This window comes from Lithobates pipiens, unplaced genomic scaffold (assembly GCF_037356315.1).
Source record: "Lithobates pipiens isolate NorthernLeopardFrog02 unplaced genomic scaffold, aLitPip1_a1.2 Scaffold_22, whole genome shotgun sequence".
NCBI classification, from domain to species: domain Eukaryota; kingdom Metazoa; phylum Chordata; class Amphibia; order Anura; family Ranidae; genus Lithobates; species Lithobates pipiens.
This window is the reverse complement of record NW_027507784.1, coordinates 122,900,604-122,920,207: the sequence shown is the minus strand read 5'-3', so window position 1 is coordinate 122,920,207 and position 19,604 is coordinate 122,900,604.

Below are 19,604 nucleotides of genomic sequence, written 5' to 3'. Positions count from 1 at the left end.
CACAGGCGCCAAAATCCATGATTCCAGGGGCCTTAAAGTTACGCTTATGTTGCTATCAGTTGACGCCGAAAAGGCGTTTGACAGGGTCAGCTGGCCTTTCCTACTAGCCACCCTGCGACACCTGGGGGTCCCTCCTCCCATGCTCTCATGGATAACGGCTCTATATTCCTCGCCGACAGCGGTGGTCAGGGTCAATGGGATCGCCTCGTCCCACTTCACTATTGGCAATGGGACGAGGCAGGGATGTCCCTTGTCCCCCCTTCTGTTTGTACTTTCTATTGAGCCCTTACTCCATCATATCAGACTTAACGCTGACATTAAGGGATTGGAAACCTCGTCGTATCACCACAAGGTCGCTGCCTTTGCAGATGATCTCCTGTTTTATGTCTCAGAGCCGCACACCACACTACCGAATCTTTTATCACAAATAAGACGATATGGAGCTCAGACTTCAAAATCAATTTGCAGAAATCTGAAGCACTTAATGTCTCCATACCTTCCAACGCTCAGACGCGTATGAGAAATAACTTCCCCTTTCGCTGGGCATCTCAGGCCATAGAATATCTGGGGACTAGGATACCCCCAAACCCGCAACTTGTTTTCCGACTGAATTTCCAGCCCTCCTGAAAACCTTCACCTCACACCTGGAGAGATGGTCACTTTTGGCAACCTTCTGGTTTGGAAGATGTAATGTGCTCAAAATGAACGTTATGCCGCGGCTTTTATACCTTATGCAAGCCTTGCCAGTACGGATTCCCCAATCATTCTTTAAAGCCCTGCGATCCATCTTTATCAGATATGTATGGCAAGGCAAGCCACCGAGGCTCAGCCGAGCCTTACTGCTTAGACCAAAGCACAGGGGTGGGGTTGGACTCCCGGACCCGGCTTGGTACTATACAGCTGTCCATATGAACAGGACGGTTGACTGGTGCAGGCACTTGGAGGACAAGCTGTGGGTTCGTCTTGAGCGGGAATCCATACCCTTCCCTATTGAGGGATTACCCTGGAGTGGACTTGGCTCTATAGGGGTAACACTGGCACACCCCCTTATTGAGCCTACGTTGAGGAAAATAGCCAGATACTTCTCCCTGGGGGAAGTGCCCAGCTTTCCCTCGCCCATGACTCCTATCATTGGACACCCGCACTTTGAGCCAGGTACGGTAGACAGGTCCTTTCGCTTCAATCAAGACCAAGATCTGATAAGAGCTTCCCACTTTCTGGGCTCGAGGGCATGGAAGAATATCCTGACTATGTATGAGCCGCTGGGGAACACTCCCATGGGCAGGTGGAAACTGGCCCAACTCTCTCACTTTCTGAAGTCTTTACCCAACAGTGAGGGTTTCCGCAGACCCTTGACACCATTCGAAGAACTGTGTCTGGGTGAGGGGCCGATCCGTGGGTCTCTTTCCCAATCGTATTTGATACTACTGGACCATTCATCTCGGGGAGACCCACCGTTTCTCGGAAAGTGGGAGAGAGACCTTAATGTCAAGTTCTCGACGGAACAAAAGACTCGGGTGCTTCTCTTTGCACACAAGTCTTCTTTGTGAAGCAAATACCAAGAAATCACATATAAGATTTTGACTCGCTGGTACAGAACTCCCACAGTCCTGGCAGCCATGTTTCCTGGGCACAGCCCAGGGTGTTGAAGATGTGGCGCGCATGCGGGTACGATGCTTCATATATTCTGGGAGTGCCCACAACTGACCCATTTCTGGGGGCAAGTCCTCAGGATTATACTTGACCTCACAGCCATAGACCTGACCCCACTTCCGGTTAAGAAATTTTGTAACTCACTACTAAAACACCTCCTGAACGCAGCCAGGCCATGTATACCTAGTATATGGAAGCAGCAGTCCGCCCCGACAGTGTCTCAGTGGTTTGCGAGAGTTTGCGACATCTATCGAATGGAACAGCTTACATCATCCCTGAGTGATAGAGAGGAGGAACACACCGCTCGGTGGATGCCTTGGAGCCTGTTCAGGTATTCCGATGAATACAGAACTTTTTTGTGTGCTTTGGCAAGAGAGCAGAGAGACGGGCCTGATCTGGGCTCACCACCGGGGTCCCCCTAGTCTTTCTCTCCACATGAGGACCGCTCTGGTCCACCCTACCCTCTCTGTTCCCTTCCTACCTTTTGACCCAACTTACCCCCCCCCCCCCCTTTTTTTTTCTCTTTTTTCTCTACCTCCCTACCCCCCTCCCTCCTTCCTTTCCCTCTCCCTTACCCCCCAATCCCAATAAAAATAACTGTTGATTGCAAGGGCTTTATCGTACTATTTACCCAGTTTTCTTACTAAAGACTGTCGGCCTTGGGAGTGGCCCCGGCTGGGCTTTCCACTATGAGAGTGATGCTCAGCCATTGACGAAGGCCCTTCTGGGTCGGCCTAGAGGGGACCACTCCGGGAGCTGCTTTAGCATAAAGGAGAGTACTAAGCGGGAGGTTCAAAGAAGACAGTTGGTATTATGGCCTTAGGTAATTTAAGACTGATACTGATGTAATACGATATGCTACCAAATGTTCCCCACAATGTACTGAATGTATTTTTCAATGCAATAAGAGACCTGGGTGACTATTGTTTTTTTTTACAGTCTGCCTCTGTATTGCCTGCAATCCGTAAATAAAGAATTAAAAAAAAAAAAAAAAAAAAAAGAATCCCACACCATCTGAGGGGTGGAGGAGTCTATATTGGCTCACCAAAAGGTGGCGGATTGTGTTGTTATCATTGGTTCCACCATGAGCTCCCCCACCCAGCCTGATTTCAACCGCCAAGATCGGGCACCCAAAGTGGAAGGTAGGCTCAAAGTGACCTGCAGTGGGGTATGGTCTGAGATCCCCCCAGCTAGATATGTAACATGATACCCAGGACAGCACGTCAGGGTTAGCAGAGGCCATATGCAGTCTGGAAGATGAATGAAATACATGAGACAAGTATGAATACTGCAGATTAGCTGGATGTTTCCATCTCTGTAATTCACTAAGCCCAGCTGCCTCTGGCCAGACTGCAAGATCAGGATTATGTGCCCTGGATGGGTTAGACATGCCTAGTGAATAGTTTAGTATGCTATTAAAATCCCCCATAACAGGGGCGTTGCTAGGTCTGCAAAAGATCTGGGGCTAGAGCCCATAGCAGCATAGTAAAGAAATTCATACGCTTGGGCGAGCATTAACATGTATATACAGTAATATACGTGTGTGTGTATATCCCCAGCAAACCCCCCACTTACATCAGGATCCCCAGAGAGCCTCATCCTCACATCAGGGTTCCCAGAGAGCCCCCCTTACATTAGGGTCCCCAGAGAGCCTCCCCCTTAAATTAGGATCCCCAGAGAGCCTTCCCCTTAAAATGAGGGTCCCCAGTAAGCCTCCCCCTTGCACCAGGGTTTCCAGAGAGCACCTCACTTACATCAGGGTCCACAGAGAACCTCCCTTCCTCTTGGGGACCACTGCAGAGACTTAGGGCTATAGCCCCAAATGCCACCTCCTAGTGACGCCACTGCCCCATAATAAGAATTTTCAGAGGCAAAAGAGAAGCAAGCTTGTCAATTATGGAGTAGAGCACCACAGCCTGAAAAGTTGGCGGCACATATACATCGACCAATGCAAATTTCAAGGAATCTATTTCTAGGACCACAGCTACATATCTCCCGGCAGGATCAGAGAATACTTGGTTTACAGTACAATGCAAACTTTTGTGCAGAATAATAGAGACCCCCGAGCATACGTGGAAAAGGTGGAGTGGAAGGGACGTTGAATCCAGTTCCTTCTCAAAAATAAAATCCTATTTCCCATAAGGTGGGTCTCCTGCAACAGCACCACATGTGGATTGTGGGTCTTTATATATTGTAGAACTGTGGATCTTTTAAACTTTGAGTTTAATCCCCTGATATTCTAGGAGATAATGTGCAAATTATTGGTCATATTGCAATGCAGTTCAGGTAGTTCAGGATGACAAAGGAGTAAGGCATATCGAGGAAGTCATGTGATCCAGTGACAGCAGCACAGGCAATGAAGACTGAGACTTGAGCCCCACGGAGTGGCATAAGAAAAAATTGCACTTTGAAACAAAAAAAGGGGGAAAAAAAATTACAGAAACAGACCCTTGAAGAAAAAACATCCCTGCTTTCTCACCAACAAACAGTAACCAGTCAACAGAGTCAGAGAAGCTTTATCTCCCAAAACTTGGAATAATCAGAGCTATTGCTCAAAACAGGTACGTGGCACCAACCAACCGTTTTTTGTTTTGTTTTTTTAAAGAACAGTGCAGGTGTCCCCAGAGTAAAGAGGTGGTCAATAGAGATGATGCACCAGGATTAGAGCTCACCAAATCCGAGGAAACTGCACTGGCATCCATTTTGTGGGAATGCAGCATGCCCAAGATCAAGGAAGGGACTCCAGCCAGTCCATAGCCGCGACAGGTGTTTCAAAGTATTGAGTGGATCCATTATGCTGGGATACAACATTCTGTACTTGAGGCCCTTTTCTCACAGCTTCTTTCTCACCTCCACAAAGGATCTCCTGTGCTTCTGTAGTTCTGGTGAGAAATTGGGGAAGAGGTGCAGCACTGCGTTGTCATACCAGATGGTTTGTTGTCTCCGTTCCTCAGCCAGGGTGAGATCTCTGTCCCAAAAGTTAAGGAAGCGAACAAGGAACGCTCGAGCAGGAGAACCAGGGATTCTAGCACCAGTCGGGACTCAATGCCCCCTTTCCACCTGATAGACAGGCGAGACCCTCTGCAGGTTCAATACTTGCTTGAAGAGAGATTCTGCAAAGGTGGCAGGATTATCTCACCCTGCGCCCTCCGGCAAGCCCACTACCCACATATTATTTTTGCGCAGCCTATTTTCTGCATCGTCAGACCACGCCATCGGGATCTTCACTTGGCGCTGCAGATCCATGAGAGTTCTATTATGGGCAGCAGCAGTATCCTCCACATGAGATATGCGGGTCTCAGCAATGCCCAGTCGACCACAGACTTTGTTTTTTTTATTTTTTTATTATTTATTTATAACAGGGACAGGGCCCAATCGACCCGACAGGTTACATGGTATCACATGAGGAAGACAACGAGAGAAAGGAAGAACATATGAGAGAAAAAAAAACAAAACAAAAACAAGATATGATAAAGTAGAATAAGGGAGCAATATGTGATAAGTGTAACAGATCGCCTTATGACAAAACATACATAATTGTAGTCGTAGCCTTCCATCTACTTGTTATAAGGCGGACTCAAATTTTCTTTGATCTGCGCAACTCTTATCCTAGGTCTGGTGTTTGCATGTTTTGCTCGCTCTTCATCCAATGTGTGTCTATACCCACGGGTGTGCCCCCCTCACAGAGAGGGCGTCTGTACGCATGTTTGCCGCGTTGCATATCGTCGGGGGTGTGTGCCCGGTCCCAACTTTCCATTTTATCTGCCTTCTCTACTCCCATCCGAGGGAATCCTCCAGCATGAGGGGGGAAAGTGTGGTTAGAAAGAGCAGTAAGACAAAGCAAGAAAAAGGTGGGGAAGGGGGGAAGGGGGGGATAGGTGGGGTCCCATGAACATGGGGTGTCGGAAAGTGTACATGCTACTCACATTTGTGTTTGTGTGGGGGGTCAGCCCTGTGCGTTTGCTGTGGTCTCCCTCATAGCTTGGCCCTCCACTGAGTATATAAAAGTGATCCACAACTGCCATGTGTTGGAAAATGTTTCCTGTCTCTGTTGCGGGGTGAGGACAAGGTCCTCCATGCGTCCTATGTCCTCTACCCTAGAAATCCATGAGGCTATAGTCGGTGGGGTTGTGGACTTCCATTGAAGTGGTATGCAAGCTTTGGCTGCGTCCAGCAAGTGTCTAATTACAGATTTTTTGTATACCTTCTGTGGGGTGTTGGATGCGTGTAGGAGGAAGTACGCAGGGTCCTCAGGTATCGTGCGGTCTGTGAATTTCTGGGTCACTTCGCGGACCTTTTTCCAGAAGTGGCTCAGAACCGGGCAGGACCAGAAAATGTGTAGTAATGTCCCCTTATCTGCTCGGCATCGCCAGCAGAGGTCGGACGTCGCTGGAAAAAATTTGTGTAGTAGTGCTGGGGTCCTGTACCATCTCGACAAAAGTTTATAGTTGGTCTCCTGGGTTTTCGCACACACCGAGGATTTGTAGGTAAATGTAAGTATATGTTGCTTTTGGGCTGTGGTGAAGTGGCAATTTAGTGCTTGTTCCCATTTAAGCAAGCCGGGTGGTGTGTAATCTGACTTGGGTGCGTTTAGTAGAATGTAGGCTTGTGAGAGCGTATGCGTTATGTGTCCTGAAGTGTTGCATAGTTCCTCTAATGTTGTGAGGGGGTATTCCTCTGTGCCAGGGGGTCCCAGAGAGTGGAGGAAGTGGCCTAGTTGGCAGGCTCTCAAAAAGTCCAAACTGAATGGGCCTGCGGGGTCAGATAATTCTGCTATGGTGAACCAACGGCCTCCTGTACAGAAGTGGGAGGCTTGGTGTAGGCCCATGGAGCTCAGTCTACGGAAGACCGGGTCGCCTAAGCCCGGTGTGAAGCCGGGGGTTCCCCAATATGGGGAGTAAAGGTGAGTTGGGGGAGGATATAAACGGCTTAGAAAGGAGGCGGGCACAAACTCTCGATGTAGTACCGAGCAATGGGTGCTGTTTGGTGTCCGCTGGGAGAGCAGAGTAACACCAGGGGGCCCTGTTAAGGGGAGCTTCACTTTGATTTTGCTCCAGTTGTGTCCAGAGCTTGGTCTCTCTGTGGCGACACCAGTCTATCAATCTTCCTAGGTGTACCGCATGGTAATACGCACGGATGTCAGGCAGTGCGAGACCTCCATGGTGTTTAGGCAGAACTAGTAATTGAAAGTCGTGGGCTTTTCTTGGCCCATACAAATTCTGTGAACGCGGATTGTACTTGTTTAAAGTAGGATACGGGTATGTGAATGGGTAGCGCCTGCATGAGGTAGAGGAATTTCGGGAGGATGGTCATTTTTAATATATTGCAGCGGCCCATCCAGGAGTGTAGGCCCGTGTGCCAGTTGTTTAGCAATGTTCTGACTGTTTTCAAAAGGGGCGGGAAGTTGAGCTCATAGAGCCGTGAGAGCGTGTTGGGGATGTGTGTGCCTAGGTATTTCAGGGCAGTTGTCGTCCATTTCAATTTAAAGCTAGATTGTAGATGTAGAAGTTGTGTTTGCGGTATTCCTACCCCCATCGCCTCTGATTTAGCAAAGTTAATTTTTAGATTAGAGAGGGCTCCATATGTCACGAATTCCCGCAAGAGGTTAGGGAGTGAGATGGAGGGGGTAGCGAGTGTGAACATAAGGTCATCCGCGTAGGCGGACACCTTATGTTGGATTTGGTTGACCTGCACGCCTGAAATGTTGGGGTTCAGTCTGACGTGGCACAGGAATGGCTCTAATGTAAGGGCGAATAGAAGGGGGGATAGTGGGCATCCCTGTCTCGTCCCATTAGTGATCGGAAAGGGGTCTCAAATCACACCGTTTGCCCTCACCCTGGCTGACGGTGTCTCGCAGGTCACAGAGATCCAATTTAACATGTTGCCACCAAGACCTATGTGGCGTAGAGTCGCGAACATAAAGGCCCAACTGACTCGGTCGAACGCTTTTTCAGCGTCGGTACTTATAAAGATGCTAGGTGTTTTGGTATGGGTGGCTGTGTAAAGCAAGTTCAGCACTTTGGTGGTGTTGTCCCTTGCTTCTCTGGTTGGGACGAAGCCCACTTGATCTAAGTGTATTAAGTGGGGCAAGTGGGACTGTAATCTGGTGGCTAAGATTTTGGTAAACAGTTTTAAATCTGTGTTGAGTAGGGATATGGGTCGATAACTGCCACAGCTGGTTGGGTCTTTACCTTCTTTAGGGATAACAGAGATTTGGGCTTGTAATGTGGTGGTGTGTAACTTTCTTCCCTTGGCAAGGCCGTTAAGTAATTTAACTAGGTGGTCCCCCAGCACTGGGAGAAGTGTCCTGTAGTATTGAAGTGTGAGGCCATCAGGTCCAGGGGCTTTCCCGAGTTTGGTGTTTTTTATCGCAAGCTGTATCTCCGATAGCGTGATGGGGTCTTCCAGTAGTTCAACTGAATCTGCGGGTAGGGCGGGCATGTCAGAAGTGGTAATGTAATCAGATATGCGTTCTAGAGGTGGGGGTGTCTTGGTCAGGTTGTAGAGTGACTCATAGAATGATTTAAATTCCCTCGTTATTTGTTGGGGTAGGGCTACCTTTTGTCCTGTTGGGGCACGTATGTACGGAATATAGGACGCCATTTTCTGGGAATGTAGGGACTGTGCTAGTAACCTGCCGCACTTATTTCTTGATTCATATACCTTCTTGCGGGATATTTGTAGCGCCGCCTTTGCTTTAAAATTAAGTAGGTCGGTAACCTGCGTACGTAATGCGTCAAGTTCGCAACCCAGAAGGGCAGTCGGGGATTGTTTGTGTCTGATTTCTAGGGCTTGGAGTTTGCCCAGGAGAGAGTTTAGTTGCGCTGTCGTTTCCTTTTTGAGTCTCGCACCATGTTTAATAAATGTACCCCGTATAACCGCCTTGTGGGCTTCCCATACTAGGCCCTCTTCGCTGTTAGCATCGCCATTGGTTTGGAAATAGTCGCCTAGTTCTCTCGTCACCTCTGTTAGCACCTCCGGGTTTCGCAGGAGGCTTTCATTAAGTCTCCACGGCTTCCGTTGGTTTCTGTAAAAGTCGGTCAGGGCATAGCTTAGCAACACCGGGGCATGGTCTGACCAGGTAATGGATCCTAGCGAGGTATGTGTGACGGCTTGGAGTTGGTTGTGGGTTACCAGAAAGTAGTCGATGCGGGAGTAAACATTGTGAGGTCGTGAGTAAAACGTGTAGTCTCTGTCGCCAGTTTGAGAAAGGCGCCAGGCATCAATTAATTGTGATGCCTGGAGAGCTAAATGAATGGCCTTGCGTGTGCCCCTCGAAGTGGATGAGTTCCCCGTAGAGGTGTCTTCCGTAGGGATCAGAGGGATATTAAGGTCCCCCCCCACAATGAGTTGTCCCGCAGAGAATTTGGTTAGAGTAGTCAAGTGTTTCTTAAGGAAGATGACTTGCTTGGTGTTCGGGGCGTATAGATTCGCAAAGGTCACCCCTACTCCTCCGATCAGGCCCTTAATGAAAATGTACCTGCCCATCGGGTCTGTCATGGCGTCCGTCAGGGACCACGGAATTTTTGCCGAAATTAAGATGGAGACCCCCCTGGATTTAGTTTCTGTGTAGGTCGAGTGGTATGAATGAATGAATGAATGAATGAATGAAATAATTATATAGCGCACAATGCGAACTGAATCGCCTCTAGGCGCTGTGGCGAGCTTTGATCATCTGCTAAAAGAGGAAGGTCTTGAGTTTTTTCCTAAAAGCCAGGTGATTTTCTTCCAGGCGGATGTTGATTGGTAGAGCATTCCATAGCCGAGGCCCTTGGACAGCGAATCTCCGATCACCCTTGGATTTATACCGGGCTTTGGGCACGAGGAGGAGGTTTTTGTTGGCTGATCGAAGACTGCGGTTTGGTGTGTAATGATTTATTTTCTCCATTAGGTATTGCGGAGCTTCTCTATGCACGCATTTGTGGGTGAGGCAAAGGGTCTTGAACGTGATCCGATTTTTTACGGTTAGCCAATGTAAGCTCCTCAGTGAAGGAGAAATGGATTCCCAGGGTTTTTTTCCTGTTATCAGCCTTGCCGCCGTGTTTTGGATCAGTTGTAATCGCGCAAGTTGATATTGTGGTAATCCTATGTAAAGCGAGTTTGCGTAGTCCAGTCGTGAATTAATGATTGTTCCAACTACCACTGCTTTGTCATTCTTTGGGATAAAAGGGATGAGTCTGCGAAGCATTCGCAGCAGATGGTGAGATCGACTGACTACAGATCCTATTTGCGCATCCATTGACATTTGTGCGTCTAAAATAACCCCGAGACTCTTCGCTTTGGTCTTTGGGGAGATAGTCTGCCCAAAGACGGTTGGTGGAGACCAGGAGGTTTTGGTTGCGGGCTTATGATTTGGGTGTAAGATAAGAAGCTCTGTCTTTGATTGGTTCAGCTGGAGGGAGTTGGTGGTCATCCAGTCCTCTATTGATTTGAGGCAGTTTTCAAGTTGTTGTTGGTGATCTTTTTTTCCATTGATCCGGAAATAAAGTTGCGTGTCGTCAGCGTAAGAGTGGAAGCAGAGATCTGAGCATCTGATGATTTGAAGGAGTGGGCGAATGTAAATGTTGAAGAGAACGGGTGACAACGGAGAGCCTTGAGGGACTCCGAAGGTGACTGCCCGAGTTTTGGAGAGGAATTTTCCTAGTTTCACTGTCTGTGACCGATTTCCTAGGAAGGACGCGAACCATTGGAGATCTATGTCTTGGACTCCGGCTACTTCTGTGAGGCGGACGAGTAGAGTATTGTGATCTACTGTATCAAACGCTGCACTTAGGTCTAGCAGTACGAGGAGACACGGCTCTCCGTCATCTGCTGCTTCGAGGGCGTCATCCCAAATCTTGAGGAGAGCCGTTTCTGTTCCATGACCCGGGCGGAAGCCTGATTGCAGCGGGTCCAGGAGTTTGTGAGTATCCAGGTGAAGTTGTAGCTGATGTACTACAGCTTTCTCCATGATCTTAGAAATGGTGTTGAGGCTTGTAATCGGCCTACGGTTGTTTGGATCCTGAGGGTCCAGGTTTGGTTTCTTGAGTAGAGGTTTGACGATGCCTTGTTTGAGGATGCTGGGAACAATCCCTTCGTGGAATGATCGGTTTATGAGGTGGGTTATGGTTGGAGCCACGATGTCGGAGCATTCTTTTAGTAGTTTTGTGGGGATGATGTCAATAGGTGAGGTACTGTCACGCAGTTTATTAATGATGTTTTTTGCGGTGTCTACGGTAATTGGGGATAGTGAAAATTTTGGCGGTTGCGGTATGTTGGTGCGGACATCCTCTTTATGTATTTGCTGGCTGAGGTTGGATGTTTTCTTCTGACAAATTGTTTCCCTGATGGTTTTGACTTTATCGATGAAAAAATCCGACAGTTTGTCACAGTAATCCTGGGATTCGCTTTCTGGGGGTTCTAGGCACACCGGATTCATTGATTGATTAACCAGTTCCTGTGGTTGGTTTGCGGCCATTGAGATTGTATATGAGAAGTGGTCCTTTTTGGCTTTGAAGATTGCTTTCCGATAATTCTCTGTCAGACCTTTGTAGTTAAATAGGTTTTCCTCGGTGGGATTTCTTCTCCATGTTCTTTCCGCTCTTCTGCGTTCTTGCTTTAGTACGGAGAGGGAGCTATTAAACCATCCAGCATTTTTCTTCCTGTTGAGAGCCCTGCGTTTTGGTGCTACCGAGTCTGCTGATTGCAGTAATGCCTTGTTCAGGGAGTTGAGTGTTTCCTCCGTAGAGTGGTTTAAGGTTATTGTAGATATTTTTTTGGACAGAGTGGTTTTGAAGGCTTCGGAGTACAGTTTTTTATGCGATCTGGTCCAGTGCGTTGTTACAGGTTTCCGTTTTGCGTTGGTCATGTTGGTAGTGATTTTGAATTTGATGGCGTGGTGATCCGTCCATGGCAGAGTTATGTTGTCGAGTATGTTGACGTCGATGTTCTGTTTGAAAATGAGGTCCAGGGTGTGTCCTGACCCATGCGTGGGAGTCTTTATCAGTTGCTGTAGACCCAGTTCTTCTAGTTGATTGATGCAGGCAGTTGCGATGGGGTCTTTAGGCTCGTTTGCCCAAAGGTTGAAATCTCCGAGTGCCAGGAAATTTTTGAATTTTAGGGTGTGCATTGCAAAGGATTCCGTGAGGGGTGAAAGAAGATTGGACTTTGGTCCCGGTGGTCTGTAGCACAGTAGAATATGAGTGGTGTCATGGGGTGTTGTTTGAAAATGTAGCGTCAGGGTTTCCATAAAAGACACTGGGTTCTGAGATGATGGTTTAGTGAGATCCAGGTGACCTTTAAAGATCACTGCTAGGCCTCCTCCTTTTTTCCCTATCCGGTGTTCGGTTAGGATCCTGTAGTTTTCCGGCACCAATTCGGTGAGGATGGTGTTGCAGTCAGAGGTTAACCAGCTTTCGGTGATGAAGAGGCAGTCTACATTGTTCTCGATGATGAAGTCGTGTACTTCCAGTCTATGTTTGACTGCAGACCTGGCGTTAATCAAGGCGCAATCTAATTGTAGTGGTCGAGTAGATGTCTTCCTGTGGTTGGGAGCTGCTTGTCGTCCGGTTTTTAATAGTTGTTCTCTTTGAAGTATTTTTTGTATGGAAGATGGCAATGTGGTGTTGATGTTCCTTAGTCTGTGCAGAACTTCAGCTGAGTATTTGAAGTAGCACATGGTTTGTGGATGCTGTTGATGGTACTATGGGCCTAAGATGATGATCCTGATCAGGGTATTGATCCTGAGGTGGGGCTAGGTATCAGACTTGCCGCCGTGCTTGAGGCTATTAGCGCGCAAGTTGATCAGGGGATGCCTATATGGATGCGGAAGGAGTTGTTGTATTCGGTTGCTGGCTGTTCCAGTTGCCTTTACTTAAGGTGGAGGTCTCCGCTTAGAAAAGAAGTCTGGCTGTGATCTGGAATAGTCGTCCTAGGATAGCGTAAAAATGGAAAGGAGGCCGGAGGTAGGGGTATGCTAACCTATGGTTGTTCCAGAGGTATACCGTCGGGAAGTATCTGTTTTTGAGAATTGGGAATTTATCATCTCAAAAATGTGTCTCCTATAGGAAGACTACGTCTGCTTTTAGACGTTTCATGTCATTAAGGAGTAACCTCCTTTTTTCGGGGACATTAAGTCCTTTCGCGTTTAGTGAAACAATGTTAATTGTATCCATGTTCATGGGGGGGAGGGGGTTCGGAGGGAGGGAAGGTAGGGCGGGGGTGAGGAGGTGGGGGGGGGGTGCGAGGTAAAGAATTAGAAAAGAGAGAGGAGGAGAAAAAGTTAAGAGGGGTGGGAGGTCCGTTACAACGGTCCAATCCCTGTCGGTGTCTGATGCGTCCGCTGGGGGTAGATGCCCGCCGCGGTCGCCCACCAGCCAGCTGGCGATCTAAAGTGTTAGCAAAATAATTGCTAGTACGCTCCCCAGTTCACCCGGGAATGAGCGTTGGCCTAAGTGGGGGTGTGTTCAGCAAGGGCTTTTGGAGGGCTCCCAGTCCCTTCCCGACCACACCGGCCTCATCAGGTTGCGTGTATGTGGGCAATAGTAGTGTGGTCAGCGAAATATAATAGAGAGATGTGAAGATTTTAAGCTTCATAACGTACAGACTAATTTCATATAGCGTCCTTGGCTATCAGAGAATCCCAAAGAGAAGAAGAAAAAACAAAGAAAAAACATGTTTTACAGCTTCAACATAACAATTTAAACAATGCACATAGGCTGATCAATCAAACAGAGTGTATCCCCCGGGACCCCCCCAGTCCGGCAACAACAGGGGACCCCCCCAGCATGTCTGACCCTAGCTTCCCCCGCGAGTCAGGGCATCGCCACCGCATCACCCCCATAGCCACCCCGTCCCCCCCACCGCCACAGCGGCGTGGTCTCACGGCAGTCCCAGGACCGCTATCCCATGTGCCTCTTTGGGGTCAGCTACACAACCTGTCAAGGATGCTGTCCCCCCACTGCCAAACATGAAGCGCACACCCCACCTCACCAGCCACTAACGTGACCCATGTATGCGTCTTTCTGCAATCAACATTCCCCCGGGGTTGCCAGAGTGTTCCCTGTCTGCGCAGGCCATCCGGGTGCGAGGTGTAATGTACCGGTAAAGGCAACTGGGTACCGGAGGTTCTAGTTTAGTTGGGCCACAGCCCCTGGGGGGTGCAGCTTCCTAGCTTAGCCGCCACGGGGACCTCAGCGTAGAATGACCCCGCTCAAGGGTGGCATCAGAGCAAAAACTAAGCAGGGCGGGTTCCCTGTATGGGTCCCGGGTGTCACACCCGCTCCCCGCTGTGTCTGTATGCGGATTCCGTCCCGGGGGGAGCACCCCAAAGAAAAAGGTCCAGGGTACATAAAGTAGGGTACATAATCCAGGTGCGGGGTGGCACAGATGCGGGCCGGAGAGTAGAAGTACCGCCATCGCGACTCAACAGCCGCGTCGGGCGCTGCACTGGCGGGGGGCGCCAGGAAGTCCACCGAACATTCAGCGGGTCAGCTATACAACGGGAGGGGGGCAAGAATCAAGGCAACAGCCCAGGGGACACATTGGCCAAAAGGAAAAGGAAAAAGTAATGATGCGATCAGCCCATGGGCAGCCAAAAACCAAAAAAAAAGAAGAAACTGCGTGAAATGGTATAGGGTATTCAGGACTCACGTGAGGTGTTGTTAGATACCACACGAGACCTTCCTCGGGGTCTCTGCAACGAACAGGTTGGTTAATGTTGCCTGCAGCCAGACCCGTGCGCCCTGGAGCTCTTGGAAGTCTCATCAGCCAGTTGGGGACCTGGACCGGGTCGGCTCTTATGAAGGTGAAAAACCCTGGTAAGTCGGCCGGTGTTCGCAGTGTGAAGGAGGTCTGTGCTGAGCCGAAGATGACCGCTAGAGGGTATCCCCATCTGTAGGTGTAGCCGCATCTCCTTGTCGCTTCCAGTGCTGGCCTTAGCATTGCGCGTCGCTTCTTTAACGTAGCCCTAGAGAGGTCTGGGAGGATCTGGATGCTGGCCCCGTCAAAATCTATATCTCCCATGTCCCAGGCCTTCCTGAGGATGTTCTCTTTTTGCGGGAAGTGGTGTAGGCGACACACCATGTCGCGTGGCCTGGACGGATCTGCTGATCTGGGTCCCAAAGTGCGGTGTACATGGTCAATGGTCAAGGAAGGTGGGGGAGTGTCCATGAGCCTATGGAATATGGCAGTAACCATCTCTGCTAGGTTCTCTGGGCCTGTGGCTTCAGGGATTCCCCGCAGCCGCAGATTGTTACGGCGGCTGCGGTCTTCCATCTCCTCCAGGCGCAGTTGCATATCCTGGGTTTCCTCTGCATGGAGATCATGTGCCTGTTCCAATGCCTGTAATCGGGACTCTAAGGAGGTCACTCGGGTTTCCCCAGAAGCTACTCGGTCTGTGACTGTGTGCAGCTCCGTACGTACCTCCTGTATCTCCCTGCTGTGCGCCTCCTCTATACGCAGGATCAGTGTCTCAATGTCGGCTCTCGTCGGTAGGGCCTCGATGTCTGCTCTCGTAGGGAGGGCCCGGAGCATGGTGCGGAGTCCATCATGCCCGTGTGGAAAGCGGCTGGGGTCCCTGTAATGTTGTCTGGTTCTCCCGCAAGCGGCGGTACGTTCCCGGGGACACTTAAAAAGCCGCTCACGTGGTGCGGTCTCAATGGCGGCCGGAGTCCTTCTATGGGAGCCTCCGAAATAGGTATGGGTGCTGGGCTGGAGATGTGTTCCTCTGGATGACGAGCGTGTCCTTTATCGAGGTGGGGTGTTCATGCCGTGTCCACCTAGGGTGAAAGCTGTACGATGGCCATTGTAAGTCGGGTTAGGCCGGGAGCTCTGCCAGGATGCGACTCTACTCCGCCATTGCTAAGCCACGCCCCCAGACTTTGTTTTTTTATTTTCCTTGCGTGTCCCCCTCGGATCTACAGCGACTGCTCCAACTGTACTTCCAAGTGCACTTGCAGTGCACTTGTAGTGCAAAGTGGATTTGCCTTAAATAAATCAACCCCAATGTCTCCTTCTCTATGTAGTCCTGCACCAGTCTACAATACCTAGATTAATTATTTATTTCCCTTCCACCTATATCTGGTATTTAATGTGTTCACTCTTTGGGCAATGCTGGGTGTTGATCAGTGCTTTGTGGTGGACAGTGCATTAAGGTGGATGGCGCTGAAGACACTGGGTGTGGTATAATGTGTTATCACACTCCAGAACTGACTGCATGGGTATGTGTGAAATGTACTACATCTCTTGAGTGAGCATAGGAGGGTTTCTAGTTTAAAACACACCATGTGAATAAGTAGATCGAACGTAGCCATCATCAGAAGAAAAGAGGCAAGAAAGGCGATTACAAAACATTTAAGAGAATATACATTAGGGCAGTGATATCACAAAGGGTAGAGAGAAATGTATATTAAGTTATTAAGAATAATATTTTTTTTTTTAGTGTGAGTTGAGTAATACCCAGGGGTCAAGTCCTGGGAAAAAAAGTGTGGGAACTCCCACCCAAGATCCATTCCCCCACCAAAAAAAAAAAAAAAAAAAAAAGGTACGCTCATATGCATATATACTTCACAGAAAATACAGTACAACATTTATTGTAAAGTGCCAGTTTACAAAAACAAAATAACGTGTCAAACAAAACAATCAACACAATGGGTGATGATCTTTCCCTCGCAGGGAATTTCTACCACAAATACACCCTGTTCCAAATTCTGTTACACAGCCCATTAGAAAATATCCCACAAACAGGAATAAGTATTGGCAGAGTATTGAAGAGTATTGGCAGGGTATTGCAGAGTATTGATAGGGTATTGCAGAGTATTGGCAGGGTATGTATTGAAGAGTATTGGCAGAGTATTGCAGAGCATCGGCAGGGTATGTATTGGCAGGGTATTGCAAAGTATTGATAGGGTATTGCAGAGTATTGGCAGGGTATTGCAGAGTATTGATAGGGTATGTATTGGCAGGGTATGTATTGGCAGGGTATTGCAGAGTATTGATAGGGTATTGCAGAGTATTGGCAGGGTATTGCAGAGTATTGGCAGGGTATTGCAGAGTATTGATAGGTTATTGCAGAGTATTGGCAGGGTATGTATTGTAGAGTATTGGCAGAGTATTGTAGAGTATTGGCAGGGTATGCATTGGCAGGGTATTGCAGAGTATTGGCAGGGTATGTATTGCAGAGTATTGATAGGGTGTGTATTGTAGAGTATTGATAGGGTATTGCATAGTATTGGCAGGGTATTGCAGACTATTGGCAAGGTATTGCAGAGTATTGGCAGGGTATTGCAGAGTATTGGCAGGGTATTGCAGAGTATTGGCAGGGTATGTATTGCAGAGTATTGGCAGGGTATTGCAGAGTATTGATAGGGTATTTATTGCAGAGTATTGGCAGGGTATTGCAGAGTATTGATAGGGTATGTATTGCAGAGTATTGGCAGGGTATTGCAGAGTATTGATAGGGTATGTATTGCAGAGTATTGGCAGGGTATTGCAGAGTATTGATAGGGTATGTATTGCAGAGTATTGGCAGGGTATTGCAGAGTATTAGCGGGGTATGTATTGCAGAGTATTGCAGAGTATTGGCAGGATATTGAAGAGTATTGGAAGAATATTGAAGAGTATTGATAGGGTATTGCAGGATGTGTATTGGCAGAGTATTGGCAGGGTATTGCAGAGTATTGGTAGGGTATGTATTGCAGAGTATTGGCAGAGTATTGCAGAGTATTGACAGGGTATTGCAGAGTATTGGCAGGGTATGTATTGCAGAGTATTGGCAGGATATTGAAGAGTATTGGCAGAGTATTGAAGAGTATTGGCAGAGTATTGCAGAGTATTGCAGAGTATTGGCAGGGTATGTATTGGCAGGGTATTGCAGAGTATTGGCAGGGTATTGCAGAGTATTGACAGAGTATTGCAGAGTATTGCAGAGTATTGATAGGGTACTGCAGAGTATTGGCAGGGTATTGCAGAGTATTGGCAGGGTATTTATTGGCAGAGTATTGGCAGGGTATTGCAGAGTATTGCAGAGTATTGGCACAGTATTGCAGAGTATTGATAGGGTATTGCAGAGTATTGGCAGGGTGTTGCAGAGTATTGGCAGGGTATGTATTGCAGAGTATTGGCAGGATATTGAAGAGTATTGGCAGAGTATTGGCAGAGTATTGAAGAGTATTGGCAGAGTATTGGCAGAGTATTGCAGAGTATTGCAGAGTATTGGCAGGGTATGTATTGGCAGGGTATTGCAGAGTATTGGCAGGGTATTGCAGAGTATTGACAGAGTATTGCAGAGTATTGCAGAGTATTGATAGGGTACTGCAGAGTATTGGCAGGGTATTGCAGAGTATTGGCAGGGTATGTATTGCAGAGTATTGGCGGGGTATTGCAGAGTATTGCAGAGTATTGGCGGGGTATTGCAGAGTATTGATAGGGTAGTGCAGAGTATTGATAGGGTAGTGCAGAGTATTGATAGCGTATTGCAGAGTATTGGCAGGGTATTGCAGAGTATTGATACTGATAGGGTATTGCAGAGTATTGATGAGTATTGGCAGGGTATTGCAGAGTATTGATGAGTATTGGCAGGGTATTGCAGAGTATTGCAGAGTATTGGCGGGGTATTGCAGAGTATTGGCGGGGTATTGCAGAGTATTGATAGGGTAGTGCAGAGTATTGATAGGGTAGTGCAGAGTATTGATAGGGTATTGCAGAGTATTGCAGAGTATTGGCAGGGTATTGCAGAGTATTGATACTGATAGGGTATTGCAGAGTATTGATGAGTATTGGCAGGGTATTGCAGAGTATTGATGAGTATTGGCAGGGTATTGCAGAGTATGGATGAGTATTGGCAGGGTATTGCAGAGTATGGATGAGTATTGGCAATTTGGCAGGGTATTGCAGAATGCAACTTACTTACACACTAGTGACTGACCTCCTGGTATTTATTCTCTTCCCTTCTGTTCTGGGGGGAGAAGAAGTAAACTTGAAAAGTGCAGCGGCTGTGGCAACAGGAGGCACTGGGTAGAGGGGAGCGGGAGGACAGTCCGGCGCGCAGCGTGTGTCACACTGACTGACGGTCTCGCGCCAGTGCGTGCCCACGTGCACGGCCGAAGTCATGTGACCGGTTGCTAGATGCGGAGCGGCCCCTGCCTTGCAACCAGTCACTCGGCGGCTGAGGAGCGGCGCGGACTATGCGCTGCATAGCCTCAGCCCGGCTCAGACAGCTAATGGGAACGGCGTTCCCGCTGTGGAAATAGTACGGGAACGCCGTTCCCATGCGTTCCCGCAGCACTCGAGCCCTGGTAATACCTTTATAAACCTGCTGCATCTTTGTCAATGCAGAGCACCACAATGCAAAGATTCACATGTATTGCTGTTGTACGTAAAACACATCGGTGTTAGTGTGCTGAATGTGTTTTGCACTCACAGTGAACCACATTTACTTTCAATTGTTACTGCTTGTTTTATTGCACAATACCGCAAAGTAACAACAGTTTGAATCTCCCCTAAATTAGTGCACACGATTTTAATATAGCACCCTCTAGCTAGTATGCTAGTGTATATAGGGTTGTGGAGATTTTATTATGTGTGTTTTATAGATTGTCATCTGTCTCCCTGCGTCTAATTTAACCAAGGAGCGCGCTAGCAGAGCGCACTTGGGTTAAATCGGGACGAGCGGTAAAACCTTCAGTATGAAAACCTGCGCTGGGCTTCATGCCTTCAAATGTCTATGCATATTAGAGAAGCGAAGTCCACATAACGAGAGAAACATATTATTATATCTCTGTTGTGGCTAAGCTATCCTTTTTGGATACATATCTGCTTTAATAAGAGGACATTGATATCTGCCTTATTAATATACTCGTACTGTATATTGACAACAGCAGTAGCAATGTCCTCGCAGATCTTCTCAAGCCTGTAAGAACAAGTAGAATGATCTTACTAGATACTGGTTACTCTGAGCACTATTGAGTGAACTC